The sequence below is a fragment of the Podarcis vaucheri genome (assembly GCF_965113315.1).
Source record: "Podarcis vaucheri genome assembly, chromosome: 1".
Taxonomy (NCBI): Eukaryota; Metazoa; Chordata; class Lepidosauria; order Squamata; family Lacertidae; genus Podarcis; species Podarcis vaucheri.
In genome coordinates this window covers 110,788,354-110,808,781 of record NC_138759.1, presented here as the reverse complement: position 1 = coordinate 110,808,781, position 20,428 = coordinate 110,788,354, and the positions used below count along the sequence as shown (strand labels likewise).

Here is a 20,428-nt window from a genome sequence, read left to right as displayed (position 1 = left end):
ACATGTGTCATCCTCAAGAGTCCTGGAGAATTTGGAGAGACCCTTTTCAGTCAGAATGATTAAACACTTGCAATTGCCATTGATTTTAAATGATGAAGTAAGAACATTGCTTTCCCTCCGCTGAAATCAGTGGGACTTAGAAGTGTTTATCTTTGGCTCATGGCCACAGTTTTCTTTTTTAAGTTGATTGAAAGCTATTCAAAAGCTCACCTTGGATTTGGATGATATCCAACGTCAGTCAGTCTCAGAGTAATATCCACTGAAATCAATTCACTTAAATAAATCCATTGAATTCAGTGGATCTACTCTGAATATTGCCTTTGGTTTTGAAAACGAGAGAAGTTGTGGAATTATTCTTGGCTAGGAGTTTCACCCGTTGTCCTTGCAACTCTGGATGTGTGATGGATTTGGCCGGGGATGGGAGGGCAATCGTCTTCCTCCCCAGAGATCCAATCTGCTCTCCAACCAGCCTGGTTGCACAGAAAATATAGTCCCTGTTAACGTATGAGTCAGCTTCGGGTGAGCAATGCTAATGTCTCAAACAGATTCCTGAAAACAACTTGATGAAGAAGAAAAGTGACTAAAATAACACCCTGAATCTGTCTCTCCAATTGTTCCTGCTGAGACTTTGACCGGGTTACATAAACCATATCAAGCACTGGGTGTAGCCCTGGAAAATATCAACCCCATAGGATAAGTAAAGGTAAAGGGACCCCTGACTATTAGGTCCAGTCGTGGCCAACTCTGGGGTTGCAGGGCTCATCTCGCTTTATTGGCCGAGGAAGCCGGCATACAGCTTCTGGGTCATGTGGCCAGCATGACTAAGTTGCTTCTGGTGAACCAGAGCAGCACACGGAAACACCATTTACCTTCCCGCTGGAGCAGTACCTATTTATCTACTTGCACTTTGACGTGCTTTCGAACTGCTAGGTTGGCAGGAGCAGGGACCGAGCAACGGGAGCTCACCCCGTCGTGGGGATTCAAACTGCCAACCTTCTGATTGGCAAGTCCTAGGCTCTGTGGTTTAACCCACAGCACCACCCGCGTCCCTCATAGGATAAGTAGATTCCATCAAACATCCTATTTGATTCATGGATTTCCCATGCACAGAAATCCTTTGTTTTTAATGTATAGACGACTTTTGGGGACATTCCCCCAAAGCAGGGTAAAATAAAAATAAAATAAAATACTGTAATGAAGTAACAACAACAACAACACAACGCAAAGAAACAGCAGCAAGCACATGACTACAAAAGAGCCAGATTTTTACAAAATCTACTGCAGGTTTCAGGGGTACAAATTGAAATGCCTGTCTAAAATGGGAGGTTTTTATGAGTCTATGGGGGGTGGGAATGGAAAGGAAAGGGGCCTTGCAAGGCTCACAAGGAAGAGTGGTCCAACTTCAGACAGTGCCAGAAAGCCAACCAGGCTATCCATGCCATATATTGAGATGCAAGCAGGGTCACGAGGGAGCAAGCAGCCCTTCAGGTCTGCATGAATGTAACTTGCTTTCTCAATAATTTACTCCTGCTTAATGTAAACATAGGGATGTGGGTGGCCCTGTGGTCTGGTGCTTCTGGTTCATCAGAAGCGGCTTAGCCATGCTGGCCACATGACCCAGCTCCCTTGGCCTATAGAGCGAGATGAGCATGCAACCCCAGAGTTGTCCACAACTGGACCTAATGGTCAGGGGTACCTTTACCTTTTAATGTAAATGTATTTTTTTACATGATTTTCCTGTTTCAGATTTTGAGGGGTTTTTGAGGTTTTCTCCTTTTTTACAATCAAGCAGTGTATAAATTTTATGAAATAAACAGCAAACAGCAGCAGCAACAACTGGAGCCATCTGAGCATTCAGCTAAGTTCAATGGGCATTGCTCTCAGGTTTAAGACTGCAGTGCATGAACTGATTCCCCTGAAAAGCGTTGCACTTGAGATGATGTGCTGAGGCATGGAAGTTATATCTGTGATGTTCTTATCTGTGACGGTCCATTCACACACACACAAGCCCTTCCGGATACTGTAGGCATCAAGTGGTGAAAGTGCATGTGTGAATGAATCAGCTCCAAGTGTGCAGTCAAGATGTATACGTAAGCAAACCCTCTATGTGCCCTTTCCTGGGCTATGCCAACTACAATTCACCATGTGCCATTGATGCTGAATTGCATAAGAATGTCTTTAAGAACCAAGCCACATTTTCTCAAGCTACAGGAATGATTAACCAACCATTAAGTGCTTTTTAATTCTGTGCTGCCGTGGAACCTGGGGCGAAGCTGTTATATGATTCTTCTGGAGAGTCAGTTGCAACTTGCATTGAAGTTGCTTCAAAGCATTTGAGAACCTTTGTAAATTATTCACCGAAAGAAGGAACTGCCAAAGAATGTCCAAGCCAGCTTGGCCATTAAGGCAAATTCCAGCAGCCTTCACCTTGTCAACCGAATCCCTGGAGTCATATATTTTTAATGGCAGTGTAAAATTCCTTTATATAAAGGGTCAGGGCAGCAAAGGACAAGGCCAGTCATCTTATTTACAACTAACATGTTTAGTGTAATGAAAGATATTTCTCTCATTGAACAACGACAATGACAAAAACCCTTCCTTGGGTGGAGTTTAGATCAACACAGGGCAAACAGACTCACCCCGCCAAGGAAGAAACGCCACTAGTATCATAATCATTATCACTACTTACCCAGAGTTGGGCAAGTTTTGGTGCTACAATGCTGCTGGACTCCACAGCTCCCATCAGTCCCAGCCAGCATGCAAGATTCGGGAAGCCACAAGGTTCCCCATCCTTGCTGTAGTGTTAAGAAATGTAGGCTATTCGTTGTGCATAGAATGAGAACACCAAAGACGACTTCCCCTCCCAAAGTGCAAGATTTGGAAAAGAATGAAGATTTCAAAAGGGGGGCAAAGAGGTGAGGAGAGACTCAGGATCATGTTCTGCCCAATGAGATAGATGATAGATAGATGATAGACAGACAGACAGACAGACAGACAGATATAGATAGATGATAGATGATAGATAGATAGATAGATAGATAGATAGATGATAGATAGATAGATAGATAGATAGATAGATAGATAGATAGATATAGATAGATAGATGATAGATGATAGATAGATGATAGATAGATAGATAGATAGATAGATAGATAGATAGATGATAGATAGATAGATAGATAGATGATAGATAGATAGATAGATAGATGATAGATAGATAGATATAGGTAGATATCGATATAGATAGCTATAGATACATATAGATAGATATAGATAGATAATAAGTCTACTTTTCACATGCAAGACATAAGTGAGTAGCAGCTCACAGCACAAACAGAAGAAAAAAGGCACAAGAAATATTTCATTCAAACAAAGAGAAAAGGTCAATGCTTTCTGAATTCCCTGCAACCTTCTTCACAGACCTTTTGCTTTATGTATATGCTGTTGTGATATTGAGGGAAATTATATTGATGGAAATAAATGTTCAATCCTTGGTTAGTATTGTGAACTCAAAAGTTGTTGCTAGAAAAGCACCATATAAAAATACCAGCGGCAGACAGAACCATTTGCATTATACAGTTTCATGAATCCCTGATCCCAGTGTGGAAACAGTGGGAGAGGAGATTTTAGACATGAGTGCTGAGGACCGGTGCTGTGGACCAAAGTAATGGAGCCCTCACTTATTTTGCTATAGCTTACGTCGATGTTGCTGGAGTGGGACAAGGCAGAAGTGTGGTCAGGGCAGTGCGAATGTGCTGGCAGGAGTATTGGATTGGCTGTGTTGGTGTAACCCCATCCTCCTCAGTCCCATCCAGATAAGCTGCAGCAACACCAGTGTCAGAAGGGCATCTCCATAACTCTGCCCCAGCCTAGCGACCACTACTGAAGTATAGTGTTCCTGAGCTGTACCACATCAGACGGCAAGTGGTACTGGTGAAGGCTGCATCTTTGAACATTTTCTATTTAAAAAATTTCGTTGCATATAAAATATGTTAATGTGTCAGGGGGAAACTACCCTAGAACTTTTCTCTCTTAATTCTACTTGATGTGGAGGAGGGTTTTTAAAAATTTAAATATGGGGAAGTATTCAGCCATGCAATTGCCCACCTGCAGTCTAAAGTGGTACAATCCAATAACCATTTTACCATTTTGTGCACGGTGTGTGAAGAGTTTCGCTATACTGTAGAAGTTGCCCACAAATCAGACACTCTGGGTCCATGAAGTAGGAAGAACATTAAACCCTTTCATGCTCTCATTTATGGTGTAACTAGGTCAAGCCCATGATCTTGGCATTAGTGAAATTGGTGCTACGATGGCCGGGAACAGCGACGCTTCCATTAAAATACAATAGTAGTCCAACCTGAGCAGCGGTTGCATTGCATAATGTGGTTAGATGTGTGCATAATCAGCATTGACACTTTGATGGAGAGGCAGATGGAAATAGCCATTGACCTGCTATTAATACTGGAGCTGGAGATAAAAATAATCTTTTAGTTTTATACAAGAAGAACATGACATTTTGAGAGAGGGAGACATTAACTTCACAATGGGATTTAGGAGGTTTCCAGACAGATGCGCCATGGTGGGAACTAAGATCCCAGTGATTCCAGCACCTAGATCCCCAAAAGCTGGGAGCAACTTATTGTAAGCTCCATGGAACATTTATCAAATATTTTATGTTGCTATCTGCCAAGCTCCATAGCTTAGTAATCCATGTGATTACATCATGGCGGCAGTGCAGCTGAGCTGTGAATCAGAAAATCTGCGCTGTGAACCAGTTCAAATCCCTTCTCTGCCATGAACCTGCTTTAGGCAAGCTGCAGGGGCTGCAATGTGGGGATAGCAGTACTGACCTCTCTTCCAGGGTTGTTGCAGGGTTTACTGAGATAATGGTTGCAAATACCTGGAATGCTCTAAAGTGCAAGATACTGCTGGTATTTAACATCACTGCTGCTGGTATTCATGCTCTTTCTGTTCCCGTATCTTCAAATATACAAGGAAGAGGCCAAGGAGAAGGAAAGAAAAACAAAAGACATGCCCCTCCTTTAGACAGCACAAGGATAGGTGCAGGGATCAGAGAAAATGGAGTGTAGAAAAGGGATGGAAGGATAATAAGAATAATAAGAATAATTACTTATATCCCGTCCATCTGTCTGGGTTTCCCCAGTCACTCTGGGCAGCTTCCAACAGAATATTAAAAACATGACAAAACATCAGTTATTAAAAACTTCCCTAAACAGGGCTGCCTTCAGATGTCTTCTAAAAGTCAGGTAGTTGTTTATTTCCTTGACATCTGATGGGAGGGTGTTACTATCGAAAAGGCCCTCTGGCTGGTTCTCTGTCACCTCACTTCTCATGGTGAGGGAACTGCCAGAAGGCCCTTGGCACTGGATCTCAGTGTCCAGGCTGAACAATGGGGGGTGGAGACACTCATTCAGGTCTACTGTTTAGAGCTTTAAAGGGCAGCACCAACACTTTGAATTGTGCTCGGAAATGTACCGGGAGCCAATGCAGGTCTTTCAGGACCGATGTTATATGGTCTTGGTGGCCACTCCCAGTCACCAGTCTAGCTGCAACATTCTGGATCCATCAATACTGGTAATCTAAGTTTTTTGTTTTTCCAATCCTAAATTTTCCAGTCTTAAATTCTCCACATTTCTGCAGCAAATTATTTTTTACTTGAAAAAGGTTCTCATGAAAACTAGAAGGGAGCCACTTCTGTCTGCTTTGCAAGACATGGGACTGTAGTGCCATATGGATGGCAGCATATAGGATTGTTCCTTTGCAGGTGTCTTCCTAAGCCATCAAACGAAACTGCACACAGAAGCCTGCTTTTGCATGCTTCACTCTTGCTCGATTGGAACATTTAGGGGCATCACGATCCATTTATTTATATACTGCTTTTCATTCCAAAGGGCCCCCACATGGTGGACAGCATGTTAAAACAAAATATAAACAGAGGACAATGGAAATGCCATAAATCATTCAACAAGTTAAGCAATATAAAGCAGCAAAGTCACAGCACTGGAGGCCAAGATCCTGCACCCTAAGAAGATTTGGGGCTGCATCAGGTCTGGAATAATTAGATACTCTTAGGTTCCAGATCTGAAATAATTAAAGCCCTCCTACTAAAAGAAAACCCAGTGCCAGACTATTTGAGCCTCTTTTAAACCAAGAGTTGCCCAGCTTCTTTGAACATCTATGTGGTGTCTATTTTATTCTGAGATGGAAAGCTCTATGAATTTAGGTACATCATTCACCAGACATTATGTAAGTTGCACTGCAAGATGACATATCATAATTGATAGCTTGACAGCTGATTCCCCTCATTTTCAGTGTCTTGATATATAATGTACATACTGCAATGCATTTCAACTACTGTGTACATCATCACAGTCAATCATCCTGAAACAGCGCCTTGGCACGAGTTCCTTTCCGTAATCTTCTAAGTGGGATAACTTGACTTTGGTATAGGAAATGTTTTCTGCCACAGTAGTTTGAATTCTGCTAGTTGAAATGGCTGAAGAAATCCACCAGGATTACAAATATCTTAAGATCTCTGTGAAGAAGGGGAAATTATGATAGAATGATTATAATAAGATAGAAATTACTCCAGCTGTGTATTGAGCTTTAGACTGAGCTTAACTCTTTATGATGGGGAGGGGCACAGTAGAGAAGGTGGAGACATTTCACAGGAAATGTAAATTTTGACTTAATCCAATGACTTGGATTGCTTAGAAGATGCTTCTGGAGAATGCCTACCTTCTTGGTGATGCTTGCATTATATATGGTCATGGTTCAGGGACTTAATTTCGCTTTTGAACTTACGGCTGCTGTGGGGAAATTCCCTTTATGGTGTTATTATGGAGAGGACGTCTGGCAGGAGCTACTATAGCTTGCCTTTATAGGAGGCCGCTTAGCTCAAACTACTGTAGTTTTCTCTACAACAGCAATAACAATTTTCTTGCAATAGCACTGTGCTCACTGCTTAGAGTGAAGCCAGAATGAACAGATAATTCCAGGGCCTGTGCGGAGTTCTAGCTAAGCAGAGCTTCTTGGTAACATGTAGCTAATCTGTAGTCTATCAATCCTAATCTGCATGGGCTCTAGAGAGCATGATTTACATTAGTCTGATTTACGGTGGGAGTGGGAGAGTCTGACCCCCAGGTTAGAGAGCCTGGATTTCCGTCCTCCCTTATATATTCAGCACAAATAGGAATTCTAGTCATGGTAAGGGAGTCTCTTGGAGGACTGCTCCAACTCCAGAGCTGCCAGTGGTAGCTTTCTCTGGAAGCCCATGTCCTCCTTGGTGGGACTCCTAATTGACCAGAACTCAGGGCTGAGTCACTTTTATATAGCAGTAGCTCTTTGCTGAGTCCTATCCATTGTGGACATGGCTTGGTTTGGCCCTCTTGTCATTCAAGCCACAATCCCACCAAGCCACCATCTTGTGTCCTTCAAAGCCAGAATCAGGGCCAGTGAAGCATCAATGGTTGTCAACTATTTTCCAGGTTTCTGAATTCTGTCTACACTGGGAAGTAGAAGCAGAGAAGTTCCTTTGGGTGGATTTACAGGGATTCTATTGAAAATGAAACTTGTTCCAGCACATTTTATTTCTAGTAATCTAGGAGGGAACAAAATGAATCAAAACTTTCTTTGGTGTTGCTGTGATGCTTGATACATTCATACTCTGGGGGAAGGGGGAGTCTTTGTTCATTGATTTGCTGTTGGCTGAAAAGCCATTCATTTGAGGTAAGTTCAATAGTCATGCTGTCTCTTTGAAAAATTGTGGCTTTGCAGAGAGGAAACTATATGCAGCAAATCACATTCATTATCAAAACAAAGAAGAAATGGGATGGAAATCATCAACTCTTTCCCTTTCACATGCATGGAAGCCTTTTGCTCCTTCATCAGCGTAACATGTGTTGCACTTTCTTGGAAATTTCCTATAAAGAAAATGGCTCCCAGGCAGAGATGGGACTAATGAATCAGTAGCACACAGCCATTTCATTCATTTCCTTCACACATGATGTGAAGGAAAAGGCAAGGATAGTTTTGCCTTAAGCAGATCTCCTGGAAACTGGAAACCCTTCTTGCACTCATTAGCGGAAGTTGACCTGGTGACTTTACCTTGTTTGTGTCCATCAGGGAAGATGACTGACACAGAAGACAATCTAAGCTGAAAAGATCTGATGAGAGGGGCAGGGAGCTACATAGTCCTGCCCTTGGTAGACTTGCGTTTTCCCTCTCTAGATTTTGACTGTATTTTCAGTCTCCAGCCAAAAGCAGTTATAGGTACCAGACACCCAGTTTCCATTGGGGAATAACTTCTTGGAAGCCGTCAGAGATAGTTCAGTGACTTTCCCAATATCATTGGTTGCTGCAAGCACAGAAAGAAACTTTCTTTAGAAATGGAGTTTGAAGTTGTATATCTGAGTGCTCTGTGTATCAGAAACAAAAACAAACCACCTCTCTGTATCTGTAGAAGGCTAAGAAACCAGCAAAAAGGCTAGACTTGAGCCCTTCTCCAAGACTGCATTTCCACGTTCAGGGTGGCTTTTACACGTGGAAACATTCAAATGTGTAACCTCCCCTCCCCCATCCCTGACCCTGTATTCTGAAGCAGTACAGCTTAGGTGGCCTCTCTGAATATTTGAATTGGCACTGAGGTTTCTAGATTAAGCGGAACCTCAGTATAAGTCTGGCACCAAGCTTTGGAAATAACATTTAAGAAGCACTTTTATTTCATTACGATCTTGCTACAGAAAGGCTAGACAAAACTCTACATCTTTCATTGCACAGAAATCTCATCCATGTTGTTGAAACATAAGAGAATTTAAGAATCTTAGAATATGTAAGAGAGACTCTGGATAACTTTTTCATTCCGAAAAAGGAGCACTCCTCTGAAAAATCAATAATTGAATCTTCAAGCTCAGACAGAGAACAAACCCATAATGCGGTATTTTTATTTTGGTTAAGAAATTGTATTTGGTCCTATTCTTTGAGACAAAATGTTCTTTTTTTCCTTTTGTAAAGAGGTATTTCTACCTAACATTCCTGGTTTTGCTCAGGAACCTTTTTCTGCCTTCCATAAGCGATCTTCCAATTCCCCCACAAGCTACAAAATATTATGTCCTTTGTTGGAATGTTCATTGACTGACAAGATGCGACCACCATCATTCATGCCAAATAGTAACTTTTTGCATAGCTTCAGTGATAACTAATGATAGTGCAGAGTGGAGTGGCACTTAAAGGAGCAAGTGCTACACAATCCAGAGCAAGGAAGAATCATTCGTCTTCGTTTCAATGGATCCATTTTTCTTTTTGTAATAGTTTCTTAACAGCAAATGAACATTAGTGCTCCTCACCTTCAGAACTCTTTGAGATACAACTGCATTAATTCATGCATTCAATTTGGACTTTATCAGCCTAATCTATTTTGACTCACCCCATTCAGCACTTTTGAAAGATGCATATCGGGGATGAGGAACCTGCGGTCCTTCATATGGGTTACAACATCCATCACCTCTGACCCTTGGCCATGCTCATCATTCCAGCAATATCTGGAGGACACAGGTTCCCTACTTGTGGCATACAGGCCTGGATCTTTAGGGAAGAAATATGGGCAGTTGTCTGTAGGGTAGCAACCAGGAATGTCTCTCTCTGTGACTTTACATTTCATATTTGGCACACAGGTTTCACTGGCAAGAAGGTGTTTTATCCTGAAGGTCGTGATTAGATCTAGGGTAGAATGTGGCCTCTGAGGGGAATAAAACATTTATGGCTTCGTGAGTCAGAGATGTTTTATTTACTTATAAAAGCCTTTCTAAACCACCAATTCATTTACTTATAAGAGCATTTCTAAACCACATTGGTCACAAGAAAGGCTACCTTCTTCTCACATACAGCTGGAGGAGGAAGTTGGGGAAATGATGCTCTTTCCCACTTTCTTTTTCAGTTCTTAGATTATTTTTAAAATTCAGATTAATTATTCTGGATCTAACCGAGATCCCTTGGGAAAGTGAAGGGTGTGTTCCCTTTTATCCTCTGGGTGAGAGGAAAAGAATTGACTAGATAGAGTGACCCAAAAAACTCACACAACTAGCTGTAAACTTCATGTATGTAGGAACAGTTTAGTTTAGTTTCTGTTTTTCTGTTTGTTTGTTTTTTTTGCCTTCCTTCTGTTGTATCCAGAAATGCCTGCTGATATTAACTGTTTAGAGGCTTTTCTCCTCTCTCACCCAATGGGCTTAATTAAAGTCTGTTGCTTATTCCAACAATAATGTACTGTGGACTCATCTCAAGGACTTGGGGGATTTCTCATGTTACCCAAGTGGTCTTAGAAGCAGCTCCACTGTAGAAGTTCCCACACTGTAAACATGCTGTGAGAAGAGACCTATGGATTAGGAGAAAAAGAGTGTGAAGGTACTTAGTTGGGCACGAGGAATCAAAGCCACAGCTTCCATAGCAACAGATCAAAAAATAAATATAAACCAATTCAATTTAAGCAGGAGGTCACATCAGCTCACTCAGTTCTCCATCTGAAGAAGGCTCCATGATGCTCCATGCTGTAGCAGTTCCTGTTTAGCAATGTTGTGGTTTCCTTCACATAGCTGGTTGTGAACCTGCATGCTTCTGATCCCCCAGGATATTGTCTTATGTTTTTCATCCTGTGATTCCTCTTATTCATGGAAGGATATTTCTTTGTGTCTACCAAAGCTGATCACCTCTGGCATTTAAGAGATGCAAAGCGAAAGGGACAGTGGATAAGATGAAAAAGAGCCAGGCCGCTTAAGAGGAGCATAGAATGCACTGGTGACCTGAGCTGCCTTAAGATACACGATCCCAGACTTCAAAAATGCATATTTTATGGTCCATTTGTGGAAGGAGAATGTGGAGGAGAGCAGTTCTGGGACTTTTTCAGAGCAGGAGCAATGATGTCCTCTGCCCAAGTGGTCCACTGCAATGATTTTGGTGTGACCAGTAATCATCATATTTCCTGATTTGTATTATAATACACACTGTTAGCTTTAACCTATATTTAACCTGTATTTTAACCTCTGTGTGTTTTATAGGCTGTGCTTTGTAAGCCTTTTCTACAGAGGCAACTTCCCGGTATGAGCTCTACAGGTGCCAACGTAGATAACTATTTCATTTGTGTGAGCTGCTGCAGGTGTGATGTGCAACTAGGCCAACATTTGATACTAAATATTTCTCAACATTCTGGCTCGTTCTTGAGGTTGGCCAGGCGTCCTACTTTCCTGGAGACAATCCTCTATTTGAAGGAGTTCTTTCTTTGAAGGGTTGTCCAGTTCCAAGTGCAGTTTCAAGATCAAAATCAGTAAGAAAGGAGACCCTGAGCGTTGAACCAACCCATCAGTAGCACCAGGACAGCAGACTCAGCAGGCACAGAGGTTACCTGGTCACAAGTCTTCCTCACTGTGGTGAGATGTATTGCATTTCTATGTAAAGGATATAGTTTACATCTACAACATAAATTAACATATGGAAATGTTATGCAAATTGGTGTCAGCTTTCATCCTCATTTTTCATAGAATCATAGAGTTGGAAGAGAACCCAAGAATCATCATGTCCAACCCCCAGGAATGCAGGAATCTCAGCTAAAACATCCATGTCCAACCTTTGCTTAAAAACCTCCAAGGAAGGAGAGTCCACAACCTCCCGAGGGAGACTGTTCCACTGTCAAACTATCAGAAAGTTTTTTCCAGATGTTTCGTTGGAATCTCCTTTCTTGTAACTTGAAGCCATTGGTTCAGGTCCTACCCTCCAGAGAAGGAGAAAACAAGCTTGTTTTTGGTGATTTGGAAGAAGCCATCCTATCGTTCTAGTTCATTCTACGGTGCCATTAAGTAGTATTACTGTTAAGTTGTGGGTGAACATATCAGATGACACAGCGATTCTTCAAACAGCTCTTGTTTATTCACAGGCCAGAACAGAACTGAACTGAAGGGTTCAGCCAGCCTGCTTATATAGAGCTCCACTAGAACGCAACAGTAACCATTTTCTGTAACTATCCAATCACTGAACGTCACTTTCAATCCCTTATTTGTATATGTGGACCTGAGTGAAAACTATCTACAGTATCCCCCTGCTGGCCCAGGGTGAGAACTTCAGTACATAACAATTACTCCAGGGACTTACCTGCACTGGCAAAGAAAAAGCGCTTTATATGCGTTGCATATTCATTATAATACTGTGACACCAGATGGCACTGTGGAGTTCCATTTTACAAAGTTTACAATGCGTTTAACTGAAACGCTTCTTTGATGTGTCTAGAACCAGCCCAATTTAACTGCAGTGGGGGGGAGAGCTTTCTTATATAATATTTAAAACTTTCTTAATAAGATATCCTTTAAGGTGTGGCAACTTCTTGTAGATGTGAGACATTTATAAATAATTTTGTGTGCCAGTTTACAACTACTGTCCTTACATCCGTTGATGTAATGTACCTTTCAATAATTCACACAAATCTATGATGTATCATAATAACCATTTCTATTCATCACTAATTAATTAGCTGTAAAATATTTAGAAAAGCTTCTTTCATTTAAGTACGACCAGGGTTGCAAGCCATGTTCCAACACCACATGGCAATATGTTAAATTTTTTTTGGGGGGGAGGGGGTAAAAAATTGCACCATAAAACCAAATAATTTATCACTGCTTTTTCTACGCGATTTGACATTCTTTTATTTAGGTTGTGCTGGAAGTCTCACAAGCACAATGGCCAAGATTGAAAGAACTCCCTTAGGAGTAACAAAGAAGTACCTTGTTAGTGATCTTGAACTTTTGGGAAAGGTGATATAATTTAATTTTTAAAACAAACAAACCACCAAGCAAGCAAGCAAACAAACAAACAAACAAATATCCAAGGGCTAAGTCCTCCTTGGACCTCCAAATGCCAATTCCCATCAACCCTGACCATGCTTTTTGAGGTTGATGGGACTTGGAGTCCAAACATATATGGAAGGCAACAAGTCAGCTATACGTGGGCTCTAAGGAATGCCTGATGATGATGATGATGATGATGATTTTAAAAATCGTTTTCACAATTTATTTTCCCACACCATGTCACAAACCAAATTCCCGAATATCCCCTCAGTTTCAAGAGAAGATTTCCCCCTGTGGTTTGATTCAATGTCTGATAAAGCAGTCACAGCCTTCTCCATTATTCCCCCTGTCTCTGGGTCCAGAGGCATCCAGGGAAATGAAGATGGCAGCAGTTGCTGCTGCCGCTTAATCCTGTGCTGTGAAGAGGCATGCTGGGAATTCCCATCAGATCTCTGAAGACATCAGGGCAGAGCCCTTCAGTGTTGTACTACAGCTCCCACCATCCCTGTCCATTGGCAATGCTGCTGGGGTTCTTGAGAGCAGGAATCCAGCAATATCTGGAGGCCCACCTGTTGGGTAAGCCTGCCTTCAGGCCTGAAAAGTCAGAAATTGACTGGGAGCCAGCCTAGCTCTCTGACCACAGGTGTGATAACCTCTTCATCACCAGAACTTGTCGATTCATCCACTGGACCAGGTGATTTTTCAAAATGGTCTCCTGGAATTCAGTTTCAAGATGCAAGGATTCCTGAGGAATCAAGTTATGTATATCCTATGTTAAATTTTTTGTGATTTCCTTATTCCATTGTGTTTATCCTGGCCCCATAATTTATCCTTGTCCCATGTTGGCCCCTAAAATATCTTCCTCTTTTGTTGCTCCCTAGTGTTTCCTCTGAGGGATGCAGGTGGCTCTGTGGGTTAAACCACAGAGCCTAGGACTTGCCGATCAGAAGGTTGGCAGTTCAAATCCCCACGACGGGGTGAGCTCCTATTGCTCGGTCCCTGCTCCTGCCAACCTAGCTGTTCGAAAGCATGTCAAAATACAAGTAGATAAATAGATACCACTCTGGCGGGAAGGTAAATGGTGTTTCCGTGTGCTGCTCTGGTTCACCAGAAGCAGCTTAGTCATGCTGGCCACATGACCCAGAAGCTGTACACTGGCTCCCTCGGCCAATAAAGCGAGATGAGTGCTGCAACCCCAGAGTCGGCCGCGACTGGACCTAATGGTCAGGGGTCCCTTTACCCTTTACCTTTAGTGTTTATTCCAGTTATTCCATGACAGGGACGACCAATGTAGGGCCCTCCAATTGTTGCTGGACTACAACTCCCACCCCCTGTGACCATTGCCCATACCTGCTGGGGCTGAAGGGAGTTTGGAGTCTGGAAGGTGCCCCATTGGCTACTCCTTCTGCAGGGCAATCGGCCTCTGAAACAGGGAGCCTGTGGAAACGGCCGAGTGAAACGGAAGCGTGGTGCCCACGAAAACTATATTTACCCTGAAATTACAGGAGGAAAGGCAAGCTGCTATCTAAATAAAGAAATTGCCCACGGCTCTCCCATAATCCAAGAGAGACGGCACTACCCAGTAGGTAAATAATATCCATTTTAAACCCATTTATAAGGCTGCAGTAAGAGATCATAATGAAAGCGCTGTCACAGCCGATTGTGTCCCACTTTCCACGGCGTGAGTTTGTTTTTAAACTATGCCGAAATGGAAAGTAAATCATGAAATGCCTCATTAAAGTAACATTATCTTGCCACAATAAATCCAGCAAAGCACAGGATTTAAAGAGTTTTGGCATGCTGTTGTGGCAGCGTGTGCTAAGGCTAAGTCAAGTTAGCAGTAGATTAGAAGGGGCTTTTCATATGAAAATGTTTGAAATGGATGTGTAATGTGCTTTAAGGCCTAGCTTGCTTTGAAGGAGAAGGGTTCTACAGTTGGAAGGAATGAGCCAGATTGTTTCCTCTTCTCCAGCTGGAGCCGAAGTCCTATAGGGATGTTTTGTTTTGTTTTGCATTTTCCACCTATTATACACAAGATGCAACCAAACAGCAACAGATTTCTCCTGAGGTGGTTGACCATGTCCACGCCCAGATCCACCTCTAAACTGAAATTCAGTAGCTGACCCAGCTCCAGCCTCTGCCTTCTTGTCAGCACTGCGTCTGTAGCTGTCCCTGTCAACCTCTCCCTGTGTAAGGCAAGAAGGACGCTCACCCTCCAAACCTTTTGGCCAGGACCGTCCAGTTTCAAGAAGACTGCGACGCAAGGTGGCAGGCACAATTTCAGGTGGCAGGTGGAGATAGTCCCTCAAGTACTGGATGCCCTCATTGGTCAAATACCAATAGAAAAGCCTCCATGCAAAAACTGCTCCTTCATGTAACCACGAGATTTCAGCGACTACATTGCTTTCATGACTTGGAGGTTGGGCACATATGTTTAGGCATATGAACATCTTTCTTAGCTACCATCACTCCCTCCTTAAAAAGGAGTTCGTAGATGGCAATGCGGGGGCTTTTAGGCATCAACATCATGGCAGCGGCAAGAGGCTCGAACACTGGAAAGCATAGGGACGTTCTGTTGAATCCTTGCTTGCGAGTTCCAGATCCGTAATCACCAGGTCCATTTTCACAAAGCCATGTCACAGGAAAGCAGGCACCTGAGATGTGCTCCTAAGAAACGTCCTTATACCAACACAAACATTTGGTCCATGTTGAGCAAAAGTATCTGCTGACTATAACCACAAAATGCATCTTCCACTCCAATGGCTCTTCTAAACTAGTCAATGTCACTTACTTTGCCTGAACCCTTAACTTACTGACAACCTGGTAACTGTGGAGTGAACGTGTGGCACAGAGCTCATCAAAGGCGCCTGTTATTATTTATTACAAGATTATTTATTACAATATTACATGATTATTAAGTGCACAAGCTTGGCTGGCTACTTTAAAGCAGGCATAGGCAAACTCGGCCCTCCAGATGTTTTGGGACTACAACTCCCATCATCCCTGACCACTGGTCCTGTTAGCTAGGGATGATGGGAGTTGTAGTCCCAAAACATCTGGAGGGCTGAGTTTGCCTATGCCTGCTTTCAAGCCTTACCGTGTTTTAAATGAGCATGCGTTTTGTAAAACTGTTGCATCACTTTAAATACCAACAGCTTTTATTTAACTATTAATGTTCTACCAAGGTAGTTTTGAGGAAAGAGTTAAAACCACTTAGCCAAATCACCCTTGTATTCTCTCCACCCCAACTAAGCCCCAACAACTGAGACTCTGTGGAAGTCTCTATACCTTCTCTTGTATAGAATTCTGACTCACAGCGAAGGCCCCACATGACAGTTAAGCTAACTTTCACCTGACCAGAGAGAAACCTTCCCACATCAAATGCATTCTAATGTACATTACACAATAAAAATGTTGTAACACAATACCCCTCAAAACGTAACCCAAATAAACAAGACTTATACACAGTCCATCTAGCTTGATATTGTCTATGCAGGGGTGGCCCAATCATGAGGCAAGGTGAGGCAACTGTTTCAGGTGGCACATCCACAGAGGCAGCAGATCCTGATGTAGATCTTCATTCCCCCCTTGGTCTTGTTGTAGATCTTCACTCACCCCTTCTTCCCTGGTGCCATTTTGTGGTTCACATCAGGTGCCAAAATGTCTTGGGCCGGCCTTGCCTCTACCGCTAGGGTAGATGTCCTCAACAAGGTGTTCCCCAACGTAAGAGCCACAATGACTTGGACACCCCACTCAGCACCCACCCTATAACTGATGGTTCTGGATATTTGTGGGGCTGTCTGATGGGGAGATTTGGTTCATTTGGTCGTGTGCAGAGGTGTTTTGCCTATTGTTTGATAGAAGGAGGTCTGAGCATTGCATGCTTCTTCTATGAAATGGGTGCTTTGTGATGTCTGTGACAGGTTTCCATTCGATTTATAAAGGGACCTCTGAGCCCCAAACGGTTGGTGGTCCCTAGTCTGCATTGACTGGCAGCCCCTCCTGATGGTTCCCACACAGGAGTCTTGCCCAGCCCTCCCTGGGGATTGCCAGGGTCCTTGTGCATGCAGAGCATGTTCTCGACTGCTAATCTCTGGCTCTTTTTTCACTTGCAAGTGGCTGGCAGTGAGCAAGGATAGGAGGAGGGCAGAAAGCCAGACTGACAGATGGCTTTGCATGGGGAAGCCAGGATATCATCTTTGGCAAGGATTCCACCTTCAGGAATTCTTTCTGTGAAGGTTAGCCGTAATCCCTCTGAGAAACAGACTTTCAAAAACTTTCAAAAATAACAAAATATTCAATGCCTCTTGTCGATGTTATTCCGCCGATGTCCTTACAGGGGATGGAAGGGCAGCGGGGGCGGGGGCGGGGGGCATGTTGTGATGACTAGAAAGATAAGAGACTTGAATTAAAGCAAGAGAGGAACAGAAAAAAAATATTCCGGGGCTTAAATAATGGTAAAACTAATGAAATCAATTCATCATGCAAACATTCAAGCAAGTTTTCCAAAATTTTACTAGCTGATCAAATGCACTGATCCACTTAGAATCACAGTCTTAAATGGAAAGGCATGCAGGCTGTTTCAAGAAAGAAACCTTTATAGGTTTTGACTAGGAACCATGAAGCAGAGGAACTTAGTTTTCCAGGCAAGTAAATAGTGGGAGATGTTTTGCTCTTTTGCAAGTTGGCATCCCTGATCAACTAACTGCCCATGGCTGGGCAGGGCCAAACATTGATGCCTTCCTATAGCTCTGTCAGGGGGCTAGGGGGTCTCCTACAAACTCTTAGCTGCTTTAACAAACTACAGCTCCCATAATTCTTTGGGCAAAGCCATGACCTTCAAAGTGGTATAACGGCGCTTCTAAATGCGTAGTGTGGATGTGGTTCTGAACACGGACAGGGGAGGTTGGCAAAGATGAGTGAGGGGCCTGGAAGGGTTGGAAGACTTGGGTATGTTTAGCCTGGGTAAGAGCTGCAGGCCAGAAAAGGCAGCTATATAAAGATGTATTGTTAAACTGTCCTGCATTCTCTCTATTTCCAGTTGCCTGCCTGGAATTGTCTGGCTCCTAATAAGGGCAGTAGCAGTTGTGGAATAAGAAGATGAGCACCCTTTATATTTCCAGCAGATCACTACCCAGAGGAAGAAAATATAACTTTAAATCCTCCAGGGCAGTGGGAGACAAGGCAGCTCTCTTCCAGTTTGTGAGATTGTAGGCTGTGTGGCCACATGTGAAATATACATTTAAAGCTCATTGTTTTCCCTGGATAAACCTGGGGCCTGTAGTTTGTTAAGGGTGGTGGGGAATGTAGATCAGTGCTGTGTAAACTGCAGTTCCCATGGTTCTTTGTGGGGAGCCATATGTCTTAAATGTATGGAGAAGGTGTGACAGGATGCTCAAGCCTCGGTCTCCTCTCACCATGGCTGGAGAATTGCACTGAGACATTTGGAGAAGTGTAGACTTCAAAAGAAGGCTCTGTTTTCATTCATGTGTTGTGTCCAGAAGGGAGGATTAAGTCAATTTGCTCTGAAATGTGAATGGAACCATATTGCTCTCCCAACCCTAATCGCCAGCTTTCTCGTAAAGATGCAGGGGGGGGGGTGGCTCTCAATCTACAGGAAGCTATTGCTAATATATAGATTCCGTATTTTTCGTTCTATAAGACGCACCAGACCACAAGACACACCTAGTTTTTGGAGGAGGAAAACAAGAAAAAAATATATTCTGAATCTCAGAAGCCAGAACAGCAAGAGGAATCGCTGCGCAGTGAAAGCAGCAATCCCTCTTGCTGTTCTGGCTTCTGTGATAGCTGCACAGCCTGCATTCGGTCCATAAGACACACACACATTTCCCCTTACTTTTTAGGAGGGAAAAAGTGAGTCTTATAGAGCAAAAAATACGGTATATCCCCATTGAATTTCATAGGAGGGAGATTATCTGCTCCAGGCCCAGGGCTGATGTAAAGCTGCACTGTCAACAGAGGTGTGGTTGTGTAGCGCAGGTGTGCTCCTTCCTTCTGCCACACCTTTCCACACCCACCTTTTTAGACATTCCACTGGTGTATCTTCACCAGCGGAACTGATGTTTTCTTAGTGTTCCCTGGACATTTCCACCAGCAGATCTGTCACGCCAGTGGCGTATTGATCATACCTCCGGTGTTGCAGAGCTTCCACAAAAGAGGAAGGGCCATAAGCTCAGTGGCAGAACATAGAATTGTGGAGTTGGAAGGGACCTTTGGGGGTATCTAGTCCAACCCCTTGCAATGCCGGAATCTCAGCTAAAGCATCCTTAATAGATGGCCATCTTCTTTGCATGCTGAAGACCCCACATTCAATCCCCATCAGAGGCTTGGGGTGAAATTTGTCTGAAACAATCCGTGGAGACAAATCCTGTGCTGGGTGGACCCAGGTTCGGATTCAGTATAGAGCAGGCTTCCTACGTTCCTATATATAGGCTTCCATCCAATATAGGATTGCACCCTCAATTAGCCTGATTATTTTCGCTATTTTTGAAAAGAGAGCCAGATATAATCTCGGGGAAATGATTCAATTTTTGAAAACCATTTTTAATTCTATGTAATTACAAAGAGATTAATTGCAACCGCCGAGACCTTTCCTAATTAGCAAGTCTCCCTCTTTCTTCCTCTTTCCCTCCCAAAGTCATTGTTGAACAATGGTGGGGGGGGGGGAGAGAGAGAAAGCCATGATCGGCTGCTTACAGAGAGCCAAACACATTTGCAAACAACTTCTGTACATCCACATTATGTGAGACTTCAACCCTTCATTTGTCTGTTATATTTTCCACTGGGTATTTCCTGCTCCTTAATCAATGGCTGAGGTTGACTATGCCTTCAGCGTCTCTTAATGGTTGATACAGCAAGACTGGGACCAACTCAAACTGCTTCCAACACCATCATCAAAAAGATGACCAGTAGTTCCCCTAGCAAACCTCTGGCTGCTGCTTTGGGACAATCAAGAAGGAAAGACTTCCTTACTGTGGAGATGGGGAACCTGTGACTTTCCAAATACTGTTGAACTCCAATTTCCATCAGCCCTAGCCAGCATGGACTGTGGTCACAGGAGGTCGGAGTTGTCGTCCAATAACATGGACGGCCACAGGTTCCCCATCTCTGGTGTGCTACTGGGAGGCACGGATGGAGTCAAGGAAGTACCTTGATTAGCACTGGCAAAGCAGGACCTGTCATCCACAGTGCTGACCGAGTATCCTGACTCCACTGCCACCTACTGGTTAGATCAGAAATTCCTCTCTTCCATCAATTGCTGTGCAGCCACATCCATTTAATTGCCCACCAATGCAAGCAAGTTTGGCCCCTACTGCAACATTGCCTTTAGCTTTAACACTTTGCTTTCCCCTCCAGGAATGAATGGCGGCTTATTTATTTATTTAGTGAGAAATTAATACGCCACTCTTTGTCAATAGGCCACAGGACGGTTTACATAATAAACAAACTTCTTCACATCTAGCAGAATGGTGTATAGTGCATTTTTACAGACCTCCAAGCAATCAAGTGGAATAATTTTAATTTTTTAATTTTTTTGCACACTTCATATGCAAGAA

General features: G+C 43.1%; 1 protein-coding gene and 1 pseudogene across 13 annotated transcripts in view; one reads left to right on the top strand and one right to left on the bottom strand.

The window, feature by feature from the left end:
- KCNH7 (potassium voltage-gated channel subfamily H member 7) overlaps window positions 1–20,428 on the top strand; it is a 262,143-nt gene that overhangs the window by 118,820 nt on the left and 122,895 nt on the right. The window lies entirely within an intron of this gene.
- LOC309539651 (small ribosomal subunit protein eS10 pseudogene) lies at window positions 14,711–15,407 on the bottom strand (annotated as a pseudogene). Its single transcript has one exon. The product of its transcript is annotated as a small ribosomal subunit protein eS10 pseudogene (transcript).